Here is a 5119-nt window from a genome sequence, read left to right as displayed (position 1 = left end):
GGTCACTCTACCATAAAGGCCTGATTGGTGGAGTGCTGCAGAGATGGTTGTCCTTCTGGAAGGTTCTCCCATATCCACAGAGAACTCTGAAGCTCTGTCAGGGTGACCATCAGGTGCTTGGTCACCGCCCTGACCAAGGCCCTTCTCCCCCGATTGCTCAGTTTGTCTGGGTGGCCAGCTCAAACTTTGTCCGTTTAAGAATGATGGAGGCCACTGTGATCTTCTGGGCTCCCGGGTGGCGCAGCGGTCTAAGGCACTGTATCTCAGTGCAAGAGGTGTCACTACCCTGTTTCAAATCCAGGCTGAATCACATACGGCTGTGATTGGGAGTCCCATAGGGCGGCGCACAATTGGCCCAGTGTCGTCCAAGTTCGGCCGGGGTAGGCCGTCATTGTAAATTATTCACGTTTATTTACAATGACGGCCAAACCCTTCCCTAACCCGGATGACGCTGGGCCAATTGTGCGCCGCCCTATGGGACTCCCGATCACGGTTGGTTGTGATACAGCCTGGGATTGAYGCCTCTAGCACTGCGATGCAGTGTCTTAAACACTGYGCCACTCGGCCTCGAATTAGCCTACACTATAATTCATTAAACTGGACTGGATTATTTTACCACACCTGCATTGCAATCCAATGCATGTACGATTTCTGCAATACACTGATATATACATTGCAGCGCTGTCATTTTTTKCGGCTGTGCTAGAGAAGGCTATATCTGTCTGCTAATACAGGACTAGTGAAGGTCCAGTGAACTACTTTTGTGAAAATATGATATTCAGATTTTTCAGGGGGTGCTGCAGCACCCTCAGCACTCCTACTTCCTGTGGCTATGATCTTAGAGGGGAAAAAACACATGTACATGTTTGTGAGAGTCCCACCTTTCCACAGAGGGGTCCCCCAAGATGTTTGTGGGGGTCGTAGAGCAAAACGGAGAACACCATYGCTACAGACMATTTTGTGTAACTTTCTCATCATTATTCATGATTCATTCARGACTAYCCRTAAYCATGGTAGCATCCACATTCATTGAGAAGTGTTTAGAAACATTCTATTTTTATTTACAATAAAAATGACACAATACATTATTTACTGTTCATTTCTGTTGGCCACAAAATAATTTGAAACACAAACTGCAAATGCATCCAAAAAGTTTGTAAAGTAACAAGTTTGATGTCATCATTACGTGCCAGGTTTATGAGACCAAATACTACACTTGACTAATTGAATACACATTTAAGTAAATTTGTCCCAATACTTTTGGTCCCCTAAAATGGGGGGCACTATGTACTAAAAGTGCTGTAATTCAGTTCACCTGATTATGGAGGAAAATACGTTGAGTCTGTACCTTTAACCTCCTAGTCATTGTATAATTTCAAATCCAAAGTGCTGGAGTACAGACCCCCCCCAAAAAAGAATTGGTCATTATCCCAATACTTTTGGAGCTCACTGTACAATGCGGAGTAAGCATAGGCCTAGTGTTCTTTTTTGAATGTATTCATTCAAGTACGCAGTGCAGACTGGACCRAGGTCCCCGTGCCGACCGGTTCGGTATGAGTACTGTACCGTTACACTCCTATTGTAAGTTGGATGCATGTTTGTGTTTTCTGCTGGTGGCTGGTAAAGTTTGCTGTTCTGACCAACTCCATTTTAATTAGCTGAGTGGAATTGAAGGTGTGAAACGCTCTATCCTTAATTGCAATACTGGTTTGGAAACCTTACACTCAACATAATTATCATCCTAAATTACTTTACAAATAGAACATATACACTTTTACTGTTATCTGTTTTACCATATATTTCAGTATTTTTTTGGTGGGACATAGTTCGAGTGGATGTTTATTTTCTGTTCCTTCCCAAGTTTCCATTTGCTAGCTCGTTTACAAAATGTAACATGGCTGGACTACAGCAGAGGTTCCACCAGCATAAATTTGAGTCAGTCAACATGACTGACGGGGTTGTCCCATTTATAGGTTGCTTAGGGTACATTTTTAACCATCGTTATAGCCTTTTTTTCTTTCTTTTTTTGAATTATTGAAAATAATCTTGACACACTTTATTAGTCAATACATAAAAATACTGCTTTACTTGATTTTTTTCCTGTTCTGTATTGTTGGCTGAGGGAAAGTGTATGTAGATAGCACCAGCRTCTTGAAAATAAGCCTGGGGAGTAACATTATTTAATGTTCAATCATTTTTGCTGTGGCTGTAAAAATTGTGCAGTGAATATTTTCTCCTATTTTTACAGTTTTCATGGAAACACTTCGTTGTCGTGTGGGGGAGTCCTTATCCATAGAAATACCTGATGATGACCAGTGTCCGTTGTCAAACTTCAGTCTATGTACAGAGAAAATTGGCCAAGTGTTCGAGTATAGCAAGAAGCTGTCAGAGTTGACTGTGGATCCACGTTATCAGGACAGGATCCAGTTGAAGAATGACGCCAACGGCCTTGCTGTTGTAATTTGGAATGTAACCAAAGAAGATGAAAAGCAACAGTATTATGTGGACTGTGCATCTACAATTCTAAAGAGATTTGTAATTCAAATTCTAAGTAAGAAGCTTCCTGTCAATCTTTTTAATGGAAAAAAAAAGTTGGTTTGGAAGTACATGTGACAGTAGAGCGGTTTCTAAAGTTCCACTGTTGCTTAGCTGTACTGAAGGGATGAAACATCAGTTATTAAGCTGGTATTGCTATTGTAAACATTGCAGCACTATTTAACACAAACTAATTAAGCTTTTTGTTCTTATGGTATATTTTCAGACATTACTGAGAGTTCAACCACTACAGCAGCCCCACAACCATCTACACCCACACGAGTATTTATGTCACTGATCGTAAATCTGGAAGAAGATAATGCAGGGTTTCCCAAACTTCAACCGGGGGACCCCGGGGGGGTACACATGTTGGCTCTCTTTTTTTGCCTCTAGCACTACATAGCTGATTTAAAGAATCAACTTTCATCAAGCTTATTTAAATAAGCTGTGTAGTGCTCGGGCAAAAACCAAAACGTACACCCCTTGGGGTCCCCATGAACAAGTTTGGGAAACACTGAGATAAAGAGAACCATCTTTGTAGTGCAGAAATAATTGTTATTCAAGCATGACAAGTGTATTTTGCTTATGATATATTTCAGGTAGCACTGAGAGTTCAACCACCACAGCAGCCCCACAACAATCTTCAACCACAACAGGTATAATCATCGTCTGATCTTTAAGTTTAAGTAGATTGTGAGTTGTGCAGTAATAGCAGAACTCGGTTCAAATAGTATAAGAAATCTACCAAGCACTTAATGAGCTTGTGTGTTGCAGTAGAACCAACAGAACTGTACCAAAAGTGAAAACCCTGCCGATCGGTCTTTGAAAGGCCACATTTTCACCTCGCATAGACAGCTGTGTTTGTGAACTAACACACAGCAACATTCTAAATGAGGGAAAGGGGATACCTAGTCAGTTGTACAACTGAATGCCTTCAACTGAAATGTGTCTTCCTATTTAACCCGACCCCTCTGAAACAGAGAGATAACGGGAGCCCTGTTTGTATTTGAAATCAAATACATTCCAAGTTATTGTTTGGGATCTGTCATGTAGAACTAGACAGTAAAGTTGTCTAACTCAATGTCATGATCACCTCTGATCAGGAGCGAGACGTGGGTCAGATCTGGTGTATGTGCCAATATGTTTTGGAATGTGTATGGTTGTGTATTTGCCCCCATCTGGCTCCTCTGGCCATATTTAGTTTGACAGTCAAGATACTTTTCAACTTTTTTGGCTTCTTGCCTTTGGCTAAGATCAAGTGTAGTATCTCTTAAAAAATCTGTTCCTGTCAGTGTAATATCTGCTACGTCCCTTATCTGGGGGCCATATATGAAATTGTTTTTTGGAACGGGGAGATGGAATAGGGGCTTGCTCATCTGCTGCACGCATCGACCTAGTAATGCAGGCTCTCCAGGAAGGGTGCACCTCTCTGGCTGCAGGTAGCCTCATGGTTAGAGAGGTGAGCCAACAACAAGAAGGTTGCCAGTTCGAATCCCGAGTCTGGCGGGAAGTGAGGGTTGCCTAGATGCCATTGCCTGCATGCCCTTGAGCAAGGCACGTAAAACCACACACACACACAACTGCTCCTTGGGCACCCAGTGTGGCAGGCTCCTACCTGTCCAACCTGTAGATGTATGCGTGTCTTTCGGAGGGGATGGGTTAAAGTGGTCAAATTTCGATTGGACTGCAGGGTAGAGTTGCATCTATATTGCTTTTCCCGCCGGTAGTAGTGCGTAATACCATAATAATAAAATCCAATATGAAGATCTTCCTGTACTGGTTCTATCGAACGTCTCTCAACGCTTGACATTTTTTTATACAAATCAGTGGGAAATATCCTTTCAGTGACTGTACTGCGAGTTTTGTTTGTCTCTTTGGTGTAGGCCAACGTTTGTATCATGTGCGTTTCTGTTCAAGTGCGGCTCTGGGAGACGACATGGCAACTATAGAACATGTCCTAAACACCTTTCCAGCGCTGCGGGTGCATTACGTTTGTAAAAGTATCATTCAAATTTTGGTGTAATTTGCTCAAGTTTTAGACCACATGAAAGCTGCTGAGATTGCATTCTTTCCTACAATGATTCAGAGAACGTTAGCAATATAGAACACATGGAAATGTATACATTTGAACAGGGAATTAGGCCTTTTATTTTTTACTTTCAGATTTTTTGTAACGTTTTTGGTAATTGTTTAAAAAAAAAAATCCAATACATTAGCACACCATATTCTACTGTTCAATAGGACCTTGAAAATCAGAWTTGGGTGTTTGAGCAGGGCTGTCACAAAAGCCTGCATACCCATTAGCTCTTCAGATGGAATGTTAGCCACATGTTTTATACAGTACGTTGACTTACGCAATATTGTGAAAAAATGCCTATCTAATACCACAAGTATTATATCAAAGTCAATGTTAGTTTCACGACAACAATGACTTCCCTGTAGTAGTGCTATCAAGTCATTTCCTGTCATGAGAAATCATTACATAACATGGGTTTACTTGTATGGAAATTTGTGTTCATTTATATGTTAGTACTAGAACCAGGAAATAATCTAGTACTATAACGGTTCTTTTTTTTCTGTCTCT

The 5119-nt window shown here is 41.3% G+C and overlaps 1 long non-coding RNA gene and 1 other non-coding gene across 4 annotated transcripts in view; both read left to right on the top strand.

The window, feature by feature from the left end:
* Positions 1–440: 440 nt before the first annotated feature.
* LOC139028329 (uncharacterized) overlaps positions 441–5119 on the top strand; it is an 8427-nt gene continuing 3748 nt past the window's right edge. Inside the window, exons 1-4 of one of the 3 annotated variants that reach the window (XR_011480517.1) lie at positions 441–2551; positions 2762–2825; positions 3139–3191; positions 4453–5113. This is a non-coding gene — a long non-coding RNA (uncharacterized lncRNA). The other 2 variants (XR_011480516.1, XR_011480515.1) reach the window with 2 other exon arrangements.
* Positions 3766–3965, top strand: LOC112081163 (U2 spliceosomal RNA). Its single transcript, XR_002896356.1, has one exon. It is a non-coding gene; the product is annotated as a U2 spliceosomal RNA (small nuclear RNA).

The sequence above is a fragment of the Salvelinus sp. IW2-2015 genome, linkage group LG10 (genome assembly GCF_002910315.2).
Source record: "Salvelinus sp. IW2-2015 linkage group LG10, ASM291031v2, whole genome shotgun sequence".
Taxonomy (NCBI): domain Eukaryota; kingdom Metazoa; phylum Chordata; class Actinopteri; order Salmoniformes; family Salmonidae; genus Salvelinus; species Salvelinus sp. IW2-2015.
Note: the sequence above shows the minus strand (reverse complement) of the source record. Positions and strands in the feature narration are given on the sequence as shown.